Consider the following 22,721-nt stretch of genomic DNA (forward strand, 5'->3'; position numbering starts at 1 on the left):
CAACCAAGACTGATATATCCTGCAAAATTATCATTCAAAATAGATGGTGCAATACAATACTTCCATGACAAAGAACAGCTGAAGAACTTCATGAACACCAAACCGACCCTGCAAAAAATATTGAAAGACAGTTTAGATACACAAAGGAAAAAACCACTAAGCAAAGCAAATAATTAAACAGAACAGAAAGATAAAGATGCAACAGCAGAGAGATAACATTCCTACAATTAACCAGCATTTAACAGTAATAACCATTAATGTAAATGGTCTCAATGCACCAATCAAAAGAAACAGACTAGCAGAATGGATCAAGAAACAAAATCCAACCATATGCTGTTTACAGGAAACCCATCTAACCCAGAAGGATACTCACAGACTGAAAGTCAAAGGATGGAAAACAATTCTTCATGCAGCAGGAATCCAAAAAAAGGCAGGAGTAGCCATTCTGTTTGCAGACAACGTGAACTTTAAACCAACAATGACCATAAAGGACAAAGAAGGTCACTACATACTCGTAAGGGGAAAACTCCAAGAGGAAGAGATAACTATCTTAAATATATACGCACCAAACTCCAGAGCACCCAGTTATATAAAACAATTATTAACAGAAATGAAAACTCAAATTATCAGCAACACAATTGTAACAGGAGACCTTAATACAACACTGACACCAAGGGACAGATCAACCAGACAGAAAATGAGCAAAGAAATAACAGAACTGAATCACACCTGTGAACAAATGGGTTTGATAGACATATACAGAATGTTCCAACCAACAACATCAGAATACACATTCTTCTCAGCAGTACATGGATCATTTTCTAAAATAGACCACATATTAGCTCACAGAACATATTTAAGCAAATGCAAAAGAGTTGAAATCATCCCTTGCATATTATCGGATCATAGTGCTCTGAATTTAGAAATTAATGACAAAAGATACTGCAAAATATCCGCAAACACATGGAAACTAAATAACACACTCTTGAGTAATCAGTGGGTCACAGAAGAAATTAAAGAAGAAATCAAACAATACCTAAAAGAAAATGAAAATGCAGATACAACTTACCGGAATCTGTGGGATGCAATGAAAGCCGTTCTGAGAGGAAAATTTATTGCACTGAGTTCCCACATCAGGAAAACAGAACGAATACAAATAAATAACTTGATGCTACACCTCAAACAGCTAGAAAAAGAAGAGCAAGTCAAGCCCAAAGCCAAAAGAAGAGAGGAAATTATAAAAATCAGAGCAGAAATCAATGCAATAGAGACTAAGAAAACAATCCAAAGAATCAACGAATCAAAGAGTTGGTTCTTTGAAAGAATAAATAAAATCGATAAGCCCCTAGCCAACCTTATTTAAAAAAGGGAAGAAAAAGCTCAAATTCATGCAATAAGAAATGAAAAAGGAGAAATCACTACAGACCCAATAGAAATACAGAGGATCATCAACACCTATTTGAAAAACCTCTACTCTCAAAAGTTTGATAACACAGAAGAAATAGACAGATTCTTAGAAGCATATGAAGTACCAAAGCTAGATCAAGAGGATATAAAACTGTTGAATAACCCAATCTCTGCTAATGAACTTGAAAATGTAATTAAGTCCTTACCCACCAAGAAGAGCCCAGGCCCAGATGGATTCACTGCAGAATTCTACAAGAAATATAAAGAAGACCTAATGCCGACACTCCTCAAACTATTCAATGAAATTGAAAGGGAAGCAATCCTTCCTAAGTCATTCCTGGAAGCAAATATTACTCTAGTACCAAAACCTGAGAAAGACCCAACTATAAAAGAGAACTATAGACCGATCTCCCTAATGAACACAGATGCAAAAATCCTCAATAAAATATTGGCAAATAGGATCCAGCAAATCATCAAGAAGATTATACACCATGACCAAATGGGATTCATCCCAGGAATGCAAGGATGGTTCAACATACGCAAATCAATAAATGTAATCCACCAAATCAATAAAGCCAAAGATAAGAATCACATGATCATCTCTATAGATGCAGAAAAAGCCTTCGATAAGGTCCAACACTTATTCATGATAAGAACTTTACAGAAAATTGGAATAAATGGTCTTTACCTCAATATAATAAAGGCCATTTATGACAAACCAACAGCCAGCATCATACTAAATGGCCAAAAATTGAAAGCCTTTACTTTAAAATCGGGTACAAGACAAGGATGTCCTTTATCACCACTCCTATTTAATATAGTACTGGAAGTACTAGCCAGAGCAATTAGGCAAGAAAGAGAAATAAAAGGGGTAAAGATAGGAAAAGAAGAAGTTAAGTTATCATTGTTTGCAGATGACATGATACTCTACATAGAAGACCCCCTAAACTCCATTGAAAGACTCTTAGATACAATAAATAAATTCAGTAATGTGGCTGGATACAAAATCAATACTCAGAAATCAACAGCATTCCTATACACGAACAACAAATTTACAGAGAGGGAAATAAGAGAAACTGGACTATTCACATTAGCAAGCAAAAAAATGAAATATTTAGGAATTACTCTTACGAAAGAAGTGAAAGACTTATACAGTGAAAATTATAATACACTGAAAAAGGAAATTGAAAATGATCTCAGCAAATGGAAAGACATCCCTTGCTCATGGATAGGAAGAACAAACATTGTGAAAATGGCCATTCTCCCAAAACTGTTATACAGATTCAATGCAATCCCAATAGAAATACCATCAACATACCTTATAGATCTAGAGAAATCACTCCTAAATTTCATCTGGAACCAGAAGAGACCTAGAATCGCAAAGGCAATTCTAAGCAGCAAAGACAAAGCAGGAGGCATCACAATCCCTGACTTGAAGTTATACTACAAAGCAACAGTAGTAAAATCAACATGGTATTGGAATCAAAACAGGGCTGAAGATCAGTGGAATAGATTAGAAGATACAACCACAACTACGAACACACTCAACCACCTTATTTTTGATAAAGGAGCCAAGCAGGTTCACTGGAAGTACGACAGTCTCTTCAATAAATGGTGCTGGAAAAACTGGCTCTCCATCTACCGAAAACTAAAGCTAGACCCATGTCTATCACCATGTACTAAATTAAAATCTCAATGGGTCAAAGATCTGAATATTAAAACAGAAACACTAAATCTATTGGAAGACAAATTAGGTAGAAACCTTGGAGACATAGGAGTAGGTAAAGAATTCATGAACAGGACTCAAACCGCACGGGAAATACTTCCCAGAATCAATAACTGGGACCACTTCTTATTAAAAAGTTTCTGCATGTCAAAAGAAATCTCCAGCATAGTGAAAAGAAAACCCACAAACTGGGAAAAGATTTTAGTGAACTCTCTCTCAGACAACGGACTCTTGTCTAAAACATATGAAGAATTAAAGAAACTCAGACCTCCAAAATTCAAAGATCCAATCCAAAAATGGGCATCTGAGATGAATACGCAATTCTCACATGAAGAAATGCAAATGGCAAATAAATACGTGAAAAAATGCTCATCATCATTGGTCATTAGAGAAATGCAAATTAAAACCACACTGAGATACCATCTCACTCCTGAAAGAATGGCCAGGATCAAGAAAACCAACAACAAATGCTGGAGAGGCTGTGGGGAAAAAGGAACTCTCCTGCACTGCTGGTGGGAGTGCAGACTGGTACAGCCTTTGTGGAGATCTGTCTGGAGATTTCTCAAAAAGTTGGGACTGGACATCCCATTTATTCCAGCTATTCCACTTCTAGGCATATTCCCAGAAGAACTGAAAGCATCATACCACAGTGATATATGTGCACCTATGTTTATAGCAGCACAATTTGTAATCGCCAGATCTTGGAAACAACCCAAGTGTCCATCAACTGAGGAATGGATAAAAAAATTGTGGTATTTCTATACAATGGAGTATTATTCAGCTATAAAGAAGGATCACATTGAGATATTTATCAATAAATGGGCGCAGCTTGAGACCATACTCATTAGTGAAATAAATCAATCTCGCATGTGTGAATACCGAATAGTTTCCCTAATGTAAATAATGATTCAAATATATAAAAATATGTGGTAATCATGATTCCCCATTAGGTGGCCTTGAAGCCTTATAAAGTTTTCACTCATTAATTAGAAAGGCTTTATTCTGGGCTTCTTGATATGAAAATATTTGAAGCTAGAGTATATGAAGTTTTATCCAAATATTTCAAGGAAAAAGACACTATGGTAACTACTATTAAGTCAGGTTATAAGGTGGTGAAGTACTAGGTTGTTGAAACAGTCATGATGTGACCTCTATTGTTATATTGTTATGTCCTGTTTTATCTCAATCTCCCCCTTATTGTTTCAAAAAAAATTATTTAGTCATTTCTTATGTTTGTCTTAATTAAAGAAAAAATTCAAAAAAATTAGGATATATAAATAGTAACTCTTTTTGATTTCCTATTAACTTGTTTTGAAGTCCTGTAGTATTCCCACGATCTTGTTTTGACTGATAAGACTCTGTTCCATTCTAAATGATAGTATTAAGTTTGAAGACATAGGCAACTACTTTGAAGACAATAAGATTCACTAAGATACCCATTCTGGTTTGACTATTGTCTTCTTTGGAAGTCCTGTAATGTTTACAATGCCTAAGTTTTATTGGTCTTGTTCTCTACTGTTTTGTCCAACTTTATAATATCTAATAAGATAGACAATTCTTTTTAAGGAAACAAGGGACAACGTTGATAACCATTGTTGATAAACTTGTACTCTGTTCTACACCATGTGCTATGTCTATCCTTGGTATTGACTGACAGCTTTGTTTTGCCATATTTGACTGTATTCTTCCCCCCCCCCCAAAGAAAGTAATAAGCACTAAGGAGTAATAAAATCCAAGATGTGTAAATTTTGTTGTAAAAAAGAGAGGGAAAAAAAAAAAAGAAAAAGAGCTCTAACAGATATTACAGCAAGTGTGTTTGGGGGTGTTAAATAGCTGACTTTATCAATGTTTTTGGAACATTGAACACAGCTGTTTGCAGTCTCCCTGTTTGAATGTCCACCTTGTGTTCTTTGATACTGTGATTTGAGGAACTATTTTCAAGAAGATAGTGTGTAATCTACTAGCAGGTAATTTCTTACTGTTATGTGTTTTGTTTTGTTTTGTTTTGTTTTGTTTTGTTTTGTTTTGTAGTTCAGTATTGCGTGTACCCTTACGCCGCTTTGGTTTGTTTTGTGTTTTTCTCTTTTTCCTCTTAAATTAAAAAAAAAAAAAAAACATGGTATTGGAATCAAAACAGAACCGAAGATCAATGGAATAGATTAGAAGATACAACCACAACTACAAACACACTCAACCACCTTATCTTTGATAAAGGAGCCAAGCAGGTTCACTGGAAGAATGACAGTCTCTTTAATAAATGGTGCTGGAAAAACTGGCTCTCCATTTGCCGAAAACTAAAGCTAGACCCATGTCTATCACCATGTACTAAATTAAAATCTCAATGGGTCAAAGATCTGAATATTAAAACAGAAACACTAAATCTATTGGAAGACAAATTAGGTAGAAACCTTGGAGACATAGGAGTAGGTAAAGAATTCATGAACAGGACTCAAACCGCACGGGAAATACTTCCCAGAATCAATAACTGGGACCACTTCTTATTAAAAAGTTTCTGCATGTCAAAAGAAATCTCCAGCATAGTGAAAAGAAAACCCACAAACTGGGAAAAGATTTTAGTGAACTCTCTCTCAGACAACGGACTCTTGTCTAAAACATATGAAGAATTAAAGAAACTCAGACCTCCAAAATTCAAAGATCCAATCCAAAAATGGGCATCTGAGATGAATACGCAATTCTCACATGAAGAAATGCAAATGGCAAATAAATACGTGAAAAAATGCTCATCATCATTGGTCATTAGAGAAATGCAAATTAAAACCACACTGAGATACCATCTCACTCCTGAAAGAATGGCCAGGATCAAGAAAACCAACAACAAATGCTGGAGAGGCTGTGGGGAAAAAGGAACTCTCCTGCACTGCTGGTGGGAGTGCAGACTGGTACAGCCTTTGTGGAGATCTGTCTGGAGATTTCTCAAAAAGTTGGGACTGGACATCCCATTTATTCCAGCTATTCCACTTCTAGGCATATTCCCAGAAGAACTGAAAGCATCATACCACAGTGATATATGTGCACCTATGTTTATAGCAGCACAATTTGTAATCGCCAGATCTTGGAAACAACCCAAGTGTCCATCAACTGAGGAATGGATAAAAAAATTGTGGTATTTCTATACAATGGAGTATTATTCAGCTATAAAGAAGGATCACATTGAGATATTTATCAATAAATGGGCGCAGCTTGAGACCATACTCATTAGTGAAATAAATCAATCTCGCATGTGTGAATACCGAATAGTTTCCCTAATGTAAATAATGATTCAAATATATAAAAATATGTGGTAATCATGATTCCCCATTAGGTGGCCTTGAAGCCTTATAAAGTTTTCACTCATTAATTAGAAAGGCTTTATTCTGGGCTTCTTGATATGAAAATATTTGAAGCTAGAGTATATGAAGTTTTATCCAAATATTTCAAGGAAAAAGACACTATGGTAACTACTATTAAGTCAGGTTATAAGGTGGTGAAGTACTAGGTTGTTGAAACAGTCATGATGTGACCTCTATTGTTATATTGTTATGTCCTGTTTTATCTCAATCTCCCCCTTATTGTTTCAAAAAAAATTATTTAGTCATTTCTTATGTTTGTCTTAATTAAAGAAAAAATTCAAAAAAATTAGGATATATAAATAGTAACTCTTTTTGATTTCCTATTAACTTGTTTTGAAGTCCTGTAGTATTCCCACGATCTTGTTTTGACTGATAAGACTCTGTTCCATTCTAAATGATAGTATTAAGTTTGAAGACATAGGCAACTACTTTGAAGACAATAAGATTCACTAAGATACCCATTCTGGTTTGACTATTGTCTTCTTTGGAAGTCCTGTAATGTTTACAATGCCTAAGTTTTATTGGTCTTGTTCTCTACTGTTTTGTCCAACTTTATAATATCTAATAAGATAGACAATTCTTTTTAAGGAAACAAGGGACAACGTTGATAACCATTGTTGATAAACTTGTACTCTGTTCTACACCATGTGCTATGTCTATCCTTGGTATTGACTGACAGCTTTGTTTTGCCATATTTGACTGTATTCTTCCCCCCCCCCAAAGAAAGTAATAAGCACTAAGGAGTAATAAAATCCAAGATGTGTAAATTTTGTTGTAAAAAAGAGAGGGAAAAAAAAAAAAGAAAAAGAGCTCTAACAGATATTACAGCAAGTGTGTTTGGGGGTGTTAAATAGCTGACTTTATCAATGTTTTTGGAACATTGAACACAGCTGTTTGCAGTCTCCCTGTTTGAATGTCCACCTTGTGTTCTTTGATACTGTGATTTGAGGAACTATTTTCAAGAAGATAGTGTGTAATCTACTAGCAGGTAATTTCTTACTGTTATGTGTTTTGTTTTGTTTTGTTTTGTTTTGTTTTGTTTTGTTTTGTTTTGTAGTTCAGTATTGCGTGTACCCTTACGCCGCTTTGGTTTGTTTTGTGTTTTTCTCTTTTTCCTCTTAAATTAAAAAAAAAAAAAAAACATGGTATTGGAATCAAAACAGAACCGAAGATCAATGGAATAGATTAGAAGATACAACCACAACTACAAACACACTCAACCACCTTATCTTTGATAAAGGAGCCAAGCAGGTTCACTGGAAGAATGACAGTCTCTTTAATAAATGGTGCTGGAAAAACTGGCTCTCCATTTGCCGAAAACTAAAGCTAGACCCATGTCTATCACCATGTACTAAATTAAAATCTCAATGGGTCAAAGATCTGAATATTAAAACAGAAACACTAAATCTATTGGAAGACAAATTAGGTAGAAACCTTGGAGACATAGGAGTAGGTAAAGAATTCATGAACAGGACTCAAACCGCACGGGAAATACTTCCCAGAATCAATAACTGGGACCACTTCTTATTAAAAAGTTTCTGCATGTCAAAAGAAATCTCCAGCATAGTGAAAAGAAAACCCACAAACTGGGAAAAGATTTTAGTGAACTCTCTCTCAGACAAGGGCCTCTTGTCTAAAACATGTAAAGAATTAAAGAAACTCAGACCTCCAAAATTCAAAGATCCAATCCAAAAATGGGCATCTGAGATGAATACGCAATTCTCAGATGAAGAAATGCAAATGGCAAATAAATACGTGAAAAAATGCTCATCATCATTGGTCATTAGAGAAATGCAAATTAAAACCACACTGAGATACCATCTCACTCCTGAAAGAATGGCCAGGATCAAGAAAACCAACAACAAATGCTGGAGAGGCTGTGGGGAAAAAGGAACTCTCCTGCACTGCTGGTGGGAGTGTAGACTGGTACAGCCTTTGTGGAGATCTGTCTGGAGATTTCTCAAAAAGTTGGGACTGGACATCCCATTTATTCCAGCTATTCCACTTCTAGGCATATTCCCAGAAGAACTGAAAGCATCATACCACAGTGATATATGTGCACCTATGTTTATAGCAGCACAATTTGTAATCGCCAGATCTTGGAAACAACCCAAGTGCCCATCAACTGAGGAATGGATAAAAAAGTTGTGGTATTTCTATACAATGGAGTATTATTCAGCTATAAAGAAGGATCACATTGAGATATTTATCAATAAATGGGCGCAGCTTGAGACCATACTCATTAGTGAAATAAATCAATCTCGCATGTGTGAATACCGAATAGTTTCCCTAATGTAAATAATGATTCAAATATATAAAAATATGTGGTAATCATGATTCCCCATTAGGTGGCCTTGAAGCCTTATAAAGTTTTCACTCATTAATTAGAAAGGCTTTATTCTGGGCTTCTTGATATGGAAATATTTGAAGCTAGAGTATATGAAGTTATATTCAAATATTTCAAGGAAAAAGACAGACACTATGGTAACTACTATTAAGTCGGGTTATATGGTGGTGAAGTACTAGGTTGCTGAAACTTTCATGCTTTGACCTCTATTGTTATATTGTTATGTCCTGTTTTATCTCAATCTCCCCCTTATTCTTTTAAAAAAATTATTTAGTCATTTCTTATGTTTGTCTTAATTAAAGAAAAAATTTTAAAAATTAGGATATATAAATAGTAACTCTTTTTGATTTCCTATTAACTTGTTTTGAAGTCCTGTAATACTCCCACGATCTTGTTTTGACTGATTAGACTCTGTTCCATTCTGTATGATAGTATCAAGTTTGAGGATATAGGCAACTACTTTGAAGGCAATAAGATTCACTAAGATGCCCATTCTGGTTTGACTATTGTCTTCTTTGGAAGTCCTGTAATGTTTACAATGCCTAAGTTTTATTGGTCTTGTTCTCTCCTGTTTTGTCCAACTTTATAATATCTAATGAGATAGACAATTCTTTTTAAGGAAACAAAAGACAACATTGATAACCATTGTTGATAACCTTGTACTCTGTTCTACAGCATGTGCTATGTGTATCCTTGGTTTTGACTGACAGCTTTGTTTTGCCATATTTGACTGTATTCTCTTCCCCCCAAAAAAGTAATAAGAACTAAGGAGTAATAAGATCCAAAATGTGTAAATTTTGTTGTAAAAAAGAGAGGGAAAAAAAAAAGAAAAAGAGTTCTAATGGATATAACAGCAAGTGTGTTTAGGAGTGTTAAATAGCTGGCTATATCAATGTTTTTGGATCATTGAACACAGCTGGTTGCTGTCTCCCTGCTTGAATGTCCACCTTTTATTCTTTGATACTGTGATTTGAGCAACTATTTTCAAGATGATAATATGTAATCTGTTAACAGGTGATTTCTTACTGTTATGTTTTTTTTTTTTTTTGTAGTTCTGTATTACGTGTACCCTTACACCGCTTTGGTTTGTTTTGTGTTTTTCTCTTTTTCCTCTTAAATAAAAAAAAAACAATATTCCAAGCAACAGTAACCCAGAAAAAAAGCAGGAATAGCTTCTTAAATTCAGACAAAGTGGATTTCAAGACAAAATTGATCAGATAAGACAAAGAAGGTCACTATATATTAGTCATGGAAATAATTCAACAGAAATAGATAACAATCATAAACATATACGCACCAAATACTAGCATGCCCAGCTTCATAAAACAAACACTAACTAATATTAAAATTAGACAAACACCAATACAAATACAATGGAGGACCTCCATACTCCACTGTCACACATAGATAGCCCAGACAAAAAAATCAACAAAGAAATGTCAAGGTTGAACCAAACATTCAACAAATTGATATAATTAATAACTGCAGAGTTCCATCTAACAGCAGAATACACATTCTTCTGATTAGCACATGGAACTTTATTCAAAATGGATTGTAAACTACCTTATAAAGCATGCTTAAGTAACTCCAAAAGAATCAAATTTATCTCATGCATATTATACAATCATAGCACACCAAAACTAAAAATCAATGATAAAAGAAACCACAGGAAATATGTAATCACATGAAAATAAAACAATATACTCAAATAAAAAAATTAGCCACCAATGAATTAAGGAAGAGATTAGACAGTTTCTACAACTAAATGATAATGCCAGTACAACATACTAGCACATATGAGACACAGATCAGCCTTAAGTGGGAAGCTTATAGCTATAATTTCTCACATCAGAAGTACAGAGAAAATTCAAATAAATAACAATGCGCCTCAAGGTACTAGAAAACTAAGAACAATCTAATTCCAAAGCTAATCTAAGGAAAGAAACTAAAGAACTAAATGGCCTCTACATTAAAGCCTCCAGTACACTGAAAATAGAGATGGAGGAGAACTGCAGAAAATGGAAAGATGTCCTCTTGGGTAGGAAGAACCTATATAAAGAAAATGGCCATACTTCCAAACTCTTAAACATATTTAATGTAATTCTGATCAAAATTCCAGCAGCATATCTGACAGAATTAGAGAACCCTAAAATTCTTTTTTTATCTTATACGTATTTATTTCAAGCACCATTTGTCAAACATTTAAATGCTAAAATCTGAATGTGGAGGGACCAGGGATTTAGCCCAGCACCACAGTGCCTGCCTGACAAGCTTGAGGTCCTGAGTTCAACTCCTGGTTCCCCCCGCCAAAAAAAAAAATCTGAAAGTGGACACCTTATTTAATATTAGACACATTTTATAGCATTAGACATATGTTCCTACAAACTGTTAAGCTTTTACTCCCCACTCAGCACTTAATAGAGGTTCTGCCTTGCTACGTTGGGGATACAGCAACAAGAAAACTCACCACTACTCTCCCAAAATTCACAAAATGACAAAGGTAGCAGTCATCTGTGAATGACTGAGCTTCAAAGCAAACTGATCGCAGTACACTGGGGTACTGTCCGGCTGGAGAATTAGGGAAAAGACTGATTCTAAGAGGTAGCTTGTGAGACACTGTGGAAGCAGCACTGAACTTGGGTTCTGAAAGATGGATATGACTTTGATGTGCAAAGTTGTGAGGAAAGAATTATATAGCCCAGCAATTGTACACCTAGGTAAACATCCAAAAAAAACTGAAAACATGTCCACATGAAACTTGTACATAGATGTTTGTGGTAATATTGTTCATGGTGGTCAAAAAGTAAAAATAATCCAAATGTCTATTAATTGATAAATGGATACATTAAACATGTTACAGCCATAAGATGGAATATTATTGGACAACAAAAAGTATATGACTGATGGATCCATGCTACAACATGTTGAAACTTAAAAACATAATACTGACATTTTAAAAATCATTTTTTGTCTGGTTATATGAAACATCCAGAATTGGCAGATCTATGGATGCAAAGTAGATTAGTGGTCACCTAGATTTGGGAGAAGATGCTGAATGACTGTTCTGGACTGGGTAAGAGATTTCTTTTGAGGGTAAGAAAACTGTTTTTTTTTAAGGAGCTTTTGGGGGGGTCTTTTTTTTCTTTTTTGGTGCAGGAGCCAAACTCAGGGTCTCTCACTTTCAGGCAGGCACTGCACCACTGAGCTACATCCCCAGCCTAGTAAGAAAACTTAAAATTGAATATGGTGATGATTGTACAACACTGAACATACTAAACATCACTGCACTGTAAATTTTCACTATATCTCAGTGAAACAAACAGACAAAAAGTTGAAGGTAATTTCAGATAGAAAGGACAGGAGGTGGCCTGCAAGCAAAGCTCTTTTAGACAGCACTGAGCAGACCTGCGGGACTGGGCACATGTGCATCACAGGACCTTCTGAGGGAATCACACCTTCAGCCCCTTGGAACTCATCACAGACTCTGATCCCCAGGAGTAAACACAAGAAATGTGCGTGGTTGCTTTAAACCATCAGATTTGTGGTCAACATGAGGCAGGAAGATAAGGTGGCTGCAGCAGCTGGGAAAGGAGGCATGACAAGATCCTGGAACGCAAGCAGAGCAGTCCTCAGAACCCTGCATGGGGGCTTCTCCTGAGAACTAAGACAGACTTTTGGTAGGATGTCCTGGACATGATGCCAGTGTGAAAGACATAAAAAACAGTCATAAAAGATATAAAAGATGCTCACCACTGAGCACTAACTAGCATGCTTCTTCAGGATAGGGGACAACACTTTAGGGTGCATTTTTATTTTTTCCTCCCTTTTTACTTGACCCAAAACCCACATTCTCCCCCTTTACCCAGTATTGTAATCAGGGTATACAAGGAAAACAATTTAGTGTAGGATACATAACTTAAAGGATTATAGTAATCACCCGAAGAGTCAAGTACAAAAGTGCAGGGAATCTATCCACACACTAAAAACCCAAAGAATTCATCTGAGAGCCTGGATTCCACCATAATAATCTACATGAGTCTGGCTGAAGACCTAGAGCCTCTGACAGTGCCCTCCACAAATCCCACTGGAGGACTAGAACCCACAACAATGTCTCATGAAAGTGTTTCAAGGATCAGCACTAGGGAGGCCCAGAGGTCAGTGGTGGAAGCTAAACAGTCTGTACCAGCAGGCTGACGGATCTGCACTGGAGCCAGGAAGCAACACTCAAGGTAAGGACCAGAACTTCCCAACAAAGTATCATAGCCTGCATCGTGACAGCAAGGTCCTGAGCTCCTCTGATGATAACAACCAAGTTCATACCAGGAAGCCAGCATGACAAGCTTCTCCAGACTGAACAGCACACCATCTTCCCTTCTGGAGCCAGGAAGTGACGCTCAAAGTAAAGATGTGAGCTCCCCCAAAGTGAACCTCAGCCATTCTCAGTAACAAGGTCCTGAGCACTTCTGATGATAACAGCCAAGTTCATATCAAGAAAGAAGCTTGAAAATCTCCTCCAGGAGAGCCAACAGCAACAGGAGAACCAACAGCCAATCCTCTTCCCCTCCAGTTCTCCTTTTTTGTATTGTTGGCAACACTCTCCAGTGTGCCATCCACACCAGCACCACACTGATTCAGTTCAGCTGGGTGTTACAAGTTGCCCACCAGATTTCAATCTACCACACCTGACAATGGTAAACCAAATAGTAAACCAAAAGCAATGTCACATCCATGGAAGAATTGTAAAGATTAGTGTCACTATCAAGGATTTAAGGATACAAGGTTACTGGTTCCCAAATGGGTTAATTAAATGGGTTCCCACACACACCCACTTAATTATGCAATGTGGCCTATGTAGAAGACAGATGGGTCTTCGAAAATGACAGTAGGTTACCACAAACTGAATCAAGTGGTGATCCGGGTGCAGCTATGGTACTAGATGTAGTTTCCTGTTTGAACAGTTCAACACAATTCCTAGTACTTGATATGTAGCTATTGATTTGGCAAGTGCCTTCTCCATACCTATCCATAAGGCCCATCGGAAACCATTCACTTGCTGTACCTCAGGGTTATAATAACTCTCCACTCTGTGTCAAGTTAGTTTGCAGGGCTCTTGATTGCCTTTCTGTCTCACGAGGCATCACACAGGCCCATTACATACTGACTGGACCAAGTGAGCTGGAGGTAGCAGCCACTCTGGATTTATTAGGAAGCATTTGAGAGCCAGAGGGTGAGAAATAAATCCAACTAAAATTCAAGGTCCTTCTATCTCAGTGAAATTCTAGAAGTCCAGTTGTGTGGGGGGATATAGAGACATCCCTTATAAGGTAAAAGATTATTAGTTGCATCTGGCTCCACCTACAACCAAAAAAGAGTCACAACATCTAGTGGGCCTATTTGGATTTTGGGGGCCACATATTCCTCATGTACATGGTTTGGTTTGGTTTTTTGAGACAGAGTCTCACTATGCAGTTCAGGCTGACCTTGAACTCACTTTGTAGCCCAGGCTGGTCTTGACCTCACAGTGATCCTCCTGCCTCAGCCTCCCAAGTGCTAGGATTACACATGTGAACCCCTATGCCTGGCTTACTTGGGTATTTTGCTCCAGCCCTTTTACCAAGTGACTCAAAAAGCTACAACAGATCCAGGCTGCTGTGCAGGCTGCTCTGCCACAGGAGTCATAGGATCCAGCAGATCCAGCAGTACTTGAAGTGGCAGTGGCAGGTAGAGATGCTGACTGGAGTTTCTGACAGGCCCCCATATGTGAATTGCAGTGGACACCTTTAGGGTTTTGGAGCAAGGCTCTGATGTCATCTGTAGACAACTTTTCTCTCTCTAAAATATGGTTTTTGGCCTGCTAGTGGACATAATGGAAACAATGCTTGACTGTAGGACACTTAGTTACCATGCAACCTGAGTTGCCCATCATGAACTGGATATCATCTGATCAACCAAGTTATAAATCCTTGTGTACAGCAACAGCCCATCATTAAGTGATAGAGGGCAGTAAATTACAAGTTGCCCAGATACCCATGGCTGCTACTCCATCTGTATTGTCATCTGTCTCCCAGCATGCACCTGTGGCTTAATGAGGTACTCCACATGATCAGCTGTCAGAGGAAGAGAAGCTTAGGGCCTGGTTTATGAATGGTTCTGCACATAACGGAGGCAACACCCACAAGTGGACAGCTGTAGCATTGCAGCCTTTTTCTAGAACATTCCTGGAGAACACTGGTGATCAGAAATCTTAACAGTGGAAGAACTTCAAACAATGCCCCTCGTAGTACATTTTGCTTGGAAGGAGAAATGGTCAGACATGCGACTGTACTGATTCATAGGCTACAGCCCATGGTCTGGCTGGATGGTTAGGAACATGGAAGGAACATGACTGGAAAATTAGCAACAAAGGTATTTGGGGAAGAGGTGTGTAAGATAGATCTCTCCATATGGAAAAAGGATGTATAAATATTTGTTTCCCATGTAAACCCTCACAAAAACTGACGTGAGCAGAAGAGGACCTCAACAATTAAGTGGATAGAATGACCTATTGGATAGCTAACAGGCAACATCTTTCCTCATCCACCACTGTCATTGCCCAATGGGCTCCTGAGCAGAGTGACCATGGTGGCAGAGATGGAGGTCACCCACTGGCTCAGCAATACGGACTCCCATTCACCAAGGCTGATCTGGCTATAGCCACTGCAGAATGCTCAATATGCCAGCAGCAGAGACCAACACTAAGTGCCTGATATGGCACCATTTCCCAGGGTGATCAGCCTGTAACCTGGGGGCAGGTTGATTATCTTGGACTATTTCTTCCATGCAAAGGACTAGTATAGACAATTACTCTGCATACAGATTTTCCTTTCCTACACACACCATCATCTGCAGACTTACAGAATGCCTCATGGAACTCCACTCTGCTACTAATCACAGAACACACATTACAGCCAAAGAGAGGTAACTGGGACGTACTCATGGAACTCACTGCTATTACCATGTTCCTCATGTGGGAAAAGTTTTCTATCAAAGAAGATAATTAAAATAACTCCATGTACAAGAATTTCTACTTTTGTAAAATGTGCATGTTCTTATTTCATCATTGCTTAAAAACTTGAGACAAAGAGCTGTGTGTCTGCTTACATCCTATAAAACCTTATAACAAATGGCTTTTGCTAATCAGGGAACTCACTCTGCCTACCAAACATGATCTCATTATACTAGCTATCAGTTTAGATTGTGAGGCCACACTGCCACCCACAGAGCACAGCACACTGAGAACTGCACATCAGAGATAAAAACCTATCAGCCTGCCTGCTCAGTGTGCTTGCTTGCTTGCTTCTTCTAAAATGTACCCTACAACCAAAGTAAAGTTTGCCTTGCTGGGACACATTTGAGAGTTCACATTTTCTTTTGTCCTGTTTGTGACACCAGAAAATTCTTGCCCAACACTCACCATCCAAAAGTGGCTGGAATGAGAAAGTCAGGATAGTCTTTTAATAGCACAGTTGCAGAGCCAGGTAGGTGGCAATAGCTTGTCAGCCTGGGGCAAGGTTCTTCAGAAAGCTGTATATGCTCTGAATCAGCATCCACAATAGGGTACTGAGCCTCCCATAGGATTCAGGGGTCCAAGCATCAAGGGGGAGAAAGGTACTATTCACCAAAAATCAACATCCATTCAAGATAAAAATCCTGAAGAAGGGGCCGGGGGTTTAGCTCAGTGGCGAAAGTGCCTAACCTGTAAGCACGAGGTCATGAGTTCAATCCCCAGTTCAAAAAAAAATCCCTAAGAAAACAGGCATACAAGGACCTTATTCCAACCAGATGAAGAACGTTTATGACAAACCAATGGCCAACATCATATTAAATAATGAGAAGCTGAAAGTTTTCCCTCTAAAATCAGTGACAGAGATATTCACTATCACTACACTATTCAGTGTAGCTCTCAAAATATTAGCCAGAGCAATCAGGCAAAAGAAAGAAATGAAAGGGATATGGATAGGAAAGGAAGAATTCAAATTATTGTCTTTGCAGATGTTATAATCTTTGGCATAGAAAGACCAAAAAGACTTCACATAAAGACTCCTAGAATTAATAACCAACTAGACCAATGTAGTAGGGTACAGTATGAAGCCAGCTCACAAAACTCGGTAACATTCTGGTGCAACAGTAATAAACTCACTGAGAAAGCAATTAGGGAAATAGTACCTTTTACAATGGCATCAAGAAACATTAAATATTGAAGGATTAACTGAACCAAGGAAATGAAAGAACTCTACAACAAAAACAAAGTACAACAGTACTTTGAAAAAAGCACAGAACCATATCTCCAAAACAGATACACAGATTCAACAAAAAGCCAGTAAAAACACCAATATTATTCCTCACAAAACTAGAGAAAACAATGCTAAACTTTCACTTTATTTTATTTTATGAAAAAATGTAAAACAAAATTTCATAACAATAGTTAACACATTCCAAGTTGACCTCTTTAAAGTAGTTGCTCAGGGTACGAGATATAGGCATAAAAATTTGTCTAATCAATATTAGAACAAACCTTCAATTTTCATGAACTAAGAGACACTAATAGCATAACTGATTTGTACTTTTTTCCCTTTTCCCCACCTCCTTTTCTCTTTCCACCCACTCTAGTTCCCTTTTACTTTTGAACAATTTATTCACATTTCACAATATCTATTGTATATTTTAAGCCTTATTTAGTCTTTAAGTTTCTCACACCAGGGAGACAATATGATTTTTACACATGTGAGCCTGATTTATTTCATATGAATATGGTCTCAAATAGAATGCATTTATCTATAAAAGTTCCAAGTTTATCCTTCTTTTATCTGAATAGTATTCCATTGTAGAAAAATACCACATCTTTTTTATCCATTCCTTGATTGATGGGCATTTGGGTTGTTTCCAAAATCTAGCTGTTACTATTTATGGTGCCATAAACATGGGTGCACAAATATTGCTGTGGCATGGTGTTTTTAATTCTTATGGGAAGATACCCAGAAGAGGAATAGCTGGGTCAAATGGAACCTCCAATCCTAGTTTTTAAAGGAATCTCCGCACTGATTCCCACAGTGGTTGCACACTCCACCAACAGTGAAGAAGTGTTTCCTCCAGCATTTGTTACTGGTTGATTTCTTAGTAGTAGTCATTGTTGCTGGAGTGACAAGGAAACTCAGTATTGTTTTAATTCCCATCTCTCAAATGACCAATGATGTTGAACATTTTTCTTATATTTATTTGTCTTCTGTGTTTTTTCATCTGAGAAATGTATATGCAACTCCAATGCCCATTTTTTGATTGGGTCTTTGAATTTGTGGGGGATCTTTTTGTTTGTTTGTTCAATTCTTTATATGTTATAGATAAAAATCTTTTGTCTGAGGGACAATTGGCTAAAATTTTTTTCCTATTCTGCAGGTTGTCTCTTCACTCTGTTGGCAATTTCTTTTGCTCTGAAAAATGTTTAAATAAGATGAGATCCCAGTTGTTGAACCTTTGAAGTATTTCCTACATCGTCTGAGTTTTGTTCATGAACTCTCTACATACACCTATATCTTAAAGGTACTTTCTCTTCCAGTAGATTTAGTGTTTCCACTTTAATATTTAGATCTTTGATCCATTTTTACTTTCCTTTAGTGCATGATGATAGACATGGTTCTAGTTTTAGTCTTCAACATGTAGAGAGCCAGTTTTTCCAATATCATTTATTAAAGAGGCCATTTTTCTTCCAGTGAATGTTTGGCCTGTTTGCCAAAGACAAAATGGCTGAGTGTATTTACAGTTGTATCTACATCTTTTAATGTGTTCCACTGGTCCTCAGGCCTGTTTTTCATTGGTACCATGTCGATTTTATTACTGTAGCTTTGTAGTATAATTTCTAGTCAGAGATTTTGATGCCTCCTGCCTTGCATTTGTGCCCAGGATTGATTTTGCAATTCTAGGTCCCTTCTGGTTCCAAATGAATTTTAGGAATGTTTTCTCAGATCTAGATGTGAGGTACACTAGTGGTATTTTGATTGAGGTTGCTTTAAATCTGTATAACAATTTTGAGAGTATAGCCATTTTCACAATATTTGTTCTTCGTACCCATGAGCAAGGTATATCTTTCCATTTTTTGATATTGTCTTTGCTCTTCTTTTTCAAAGTACTGTAATTTTCAATATATAAATCCTTTACTTCTTTCATTAGATTAATTCCTAAGCATTTCTTTCTTTCTTTCTTTCTTTTTTGTATACTAACAATCTTAAAATTTATATGGAACTAGAAGAGACCTACAATAGCAATTGTTCTTCTGGACAACAAGAACAAGGCAGAGGGCTTCATGGTCCCAGACTTCAACTTTACTACAAAGCTGTAGTGATAAGAACTGCGTGGTATTGAGACAAAACAGACATTTGAATCGATGACACAGACTAGAGAATTTTTTTAAAAACCCCGGGCACATTCAGCTTTTTAACAGGGGGCAAATGGGCCAGGTGTATAGCTCAGCACTACAGCACCTGCCTGGCAAATGTGAGGTTATGAGTTCGATTTCCTGTACTAAAAAAAATAAAAATAAAAAGGAGCCAAAAATTTATGCACAGGAAAGATAGCCTCTTTAACAAATGGTGCTAGGAAAACTAACTATCCAGACGCCAAAGACTGAATTTAGACCCATATCTCTCCCTCTGTTCTAAACTAAAATCAAAATGAATCAATGATTTAAATATTAATACAGAAACAAACTGCTGGAAGATAAAATAGGTAAAACTCTAGAAGATACAAATGTAGGCAAGAACTTTCTAAACAGAACTCCAACTGCACAAGTATAATTCCAAGAATCAACAATGGAATTGCATCAAATTAAAAAGCTTCTTTATAGTAATGGAAACAACAAACAAAAGGTAAAAATAACCTACAGAATGGGAAAAAATCTTTTCCACTTATTCCTTAGACAGAGGACAAATATCTAGAGTATATAAAGAACTTTAAAAAGAAGAAATTAGACTCCCCCCAAAGTAAAAGACCCAATCCAAAAATAAACTGAAATGAGCAGAGATACTTCTCACAAGAATAAACACAAAAACATATTTAAAAAAATGTTCATCGTCTATAATCATTAGAGAAATGCAAATTAAAACAGCACGAGAGCCAGGCATGGGGGTGAATGCCTGTAATCCCAGCACTTGGGAGGCTGAGGAAGGAGAATCACTGTAAGTTCAAGGCCAGCCTGGACCCCACAGTGAGTTCAAAGCCAACCTGAACTACATAGTGAAACTCTGTATCCAAAAAATAAAACACTGAGATACCATCTGACTCCAGAAAGAATGGCTGTCATCAAGAAATCAGATAGCAAGACATGAATGCCGGTGGGGGAGGGGTGCTACATTTTTGGTGGGAATATATACTAGTGGAACCATTATGGAAATCAGTATGGAGATTCCTCAAAGCAATAAAACAAGAAATTCCATTTGAGTCAGCTAGTTTCCTTCTAGGTATCTTCCTGAAAGAGCTAAGGTATCATATTACATGCAGATCCATGTTTATAGCCACATCATTCACAGTAGCTAAACCTTGGAATTAGCCTGTATGTCTATCAATGCATGAATGGAAAAAGGAAACGTGATATTTATACACGATGGAGTATTGCTCTGTGATGATTGATTGACTGCGTCAACTTGAATAAGAAACGAACACCTAAATTGGCTCAGCATAGTTCTGGTGTGGACGACCACCTTAGGGAGAACTGTGTCCAGAACCGTGTAAAGGGAAATGAAGAAGGAAGAATTGCTTCTCTTTGTCAGAGGAGCTCCAGTCTTTGCTTTCACCTTGGGCATCATCCGGCTTCCATCACAGACTCTTAAACCTCTAGCACAGACTTTTCAGCCTCCTGATACAGACACTGCTCTGAGCTTCAGGTCTTCGACTGGACCCTTGGAATCACCAGGGCACAGACAGACCTTTTGTAGTCTTCCTTGCCCAGTTCTGTGGGCGGCCATTGTAAGTCAATTTTTCAAACTTATATATTTGTATAGCTTGCATTAAATGTTTTCTTTAGTAAGCACACACTGATATAAACTCTCATAAAGAAGGATAAATTTGAGACATTTGTAGGAAAATAGATGTACCTTGAGACCATAATATTAAGTTAAATGAACTAAATACACAAGCTACATATCACAGGTTTCTGTTACATGAGAAAGTCAGAATATAAATAAAGAGCTAAATTTAAAAATAGACACTAGAAAATAGCAAGATAGCTCTTTTGCATATGAGAAAGGAGACAAGGAGATAAAGGGTGGAATTTTTAAAAAGAACTAAGATGTGATATGTACATGTGCCAGTGCCCCACAGGAATGTGATCATTATGTTCTACAAGCATGTACTAATAAAGTAGATAACTAAAAAAAAAAAAAAAATGCTTGAAGAAAGTAAAAAGGTATATAAGCTAAAAATAAAATTAGGGCCTAATCACTCTATTACAGAGATTACATTGTTCAACTTCTTCAGGGTTCTAACCTCTTTCTGAAACATCAGGGATTTTCTACAGAAACACAGAATTTTAAAGCAAGCAGAAATGATCTAATGCAGTGGTTTCTAAGTGTGCGCAAGGTCAAGGCCAATCTGAGCAATTTAGTGACTTGGTGAGATCCAGTCTCAGAAACAAAAGGGGACTGGCAATGTAGCTCAGGTGTGAAGACATTGGGTTCAACCCCCAATAATATCCCCACCAAAAGTCAAGGAACTCTCTGTGCAGAGCAGGATTATCTGAGATCAAAAAGACTTAATCCAAGGTGGCAAAGTAACATGCGATTGCTTGAACCTGGACTGTCCCCCAAAGGCCCATGTATTAAAACTTGGTCTTCAGCCGAATGTCTGTCTAGGGATCTTTTCTCTAGGTGTCAACTCCTGAACCAGTACAGAAATAAAACAACAGAGTCATGAAGATGGAGCAAATCGAGAGAACATTTAATGTAATAAAATCAGAACTAGAAAAAAAGAAAATCAGAATTAAAGCTCCTGCTATGGAGGAAGAGACCCAGACTGAAAGACCACAAATTAAGCAGCACTCCTGCTTTATTGCTTTCTTTTCTTAACCCTTTTTCTCCCCTTTGTTTGTGATTGGTCCATCGTTGGCTGAGACCCTGTTCATTGGCCTGAGGCTACCTGTGTTCCAATTACCTGTCAGTTGCTATGGTGATTAACCATTTTTTTTCTGTTAGTTAGACTCTGTTTCCTGTCCCTGCCTGTTGAGCTCTGATTATGTTCTCTTTTAGCAGACATTCAGCTTCCCGTTTTCCTTGAATTTTTGTCCATAGGTCAGCTTATGCTCTTTTCCTAACCACTGTCTCAACATTCAGCATGGTGCTTTTGGTGTTAGTGGAAATTTTAAGCGGCCAGGCCTAGTGGGAGCCTTCAGATCACTATGAAAGAGTTTTGGCCCAGACAGGACACTGTAGCTGGTAAAGCCTTAGAGGTGGAACCAAGGAGCTCCTATCTCCCCCTTGCCTAGGAATTTACCTGTGACTCCATCTTCCCTGCCCCTAGGAATTTACCTATGGAATTTACCTATGGCGCCAAACAAAGACCAATGGGCTACCTGTGCATCCCTAATGCCCCCTTAGGTTCCACCCCAAACCTAAACTACATATATGCCTCCACTCCACGTGTTCCACGGAGAGATCACTGACCCTGGGGAGAGATGCCGTGCCCCAGAGGATCGGGGGTGTCTCTCCCCGCATTCTCAAAATAAAGGTCATTTATATTTCATACTTCTTATCTTTTCAGCCACCGCCGGTCCCCCACAGTTCTATCAACTAGGAGTATGCCCTCAAGTGGGACTATGGGATGACTCTCTTCCGTTCCTAGCCATGACGTGAACAGCCTCCTGTACCAT

The sequence above is a fragment of the Cavia porcellus genome, unplaced genomic scaffold (assembly GCF_034190915.1).
Source record: "Cavia porcellus strain 051 isolate PalLab524CR breed Dunkin Hartley unplaced genomic scaffold, mCavPor4.1 scaffold_29, whole genome shotgun sequence".
Lineage (NCBI taxonomy): Eukaryota > Metazoa > Chordata > Mammalia > Rodentia > Caviidae > Cavia > Cavia porcellus.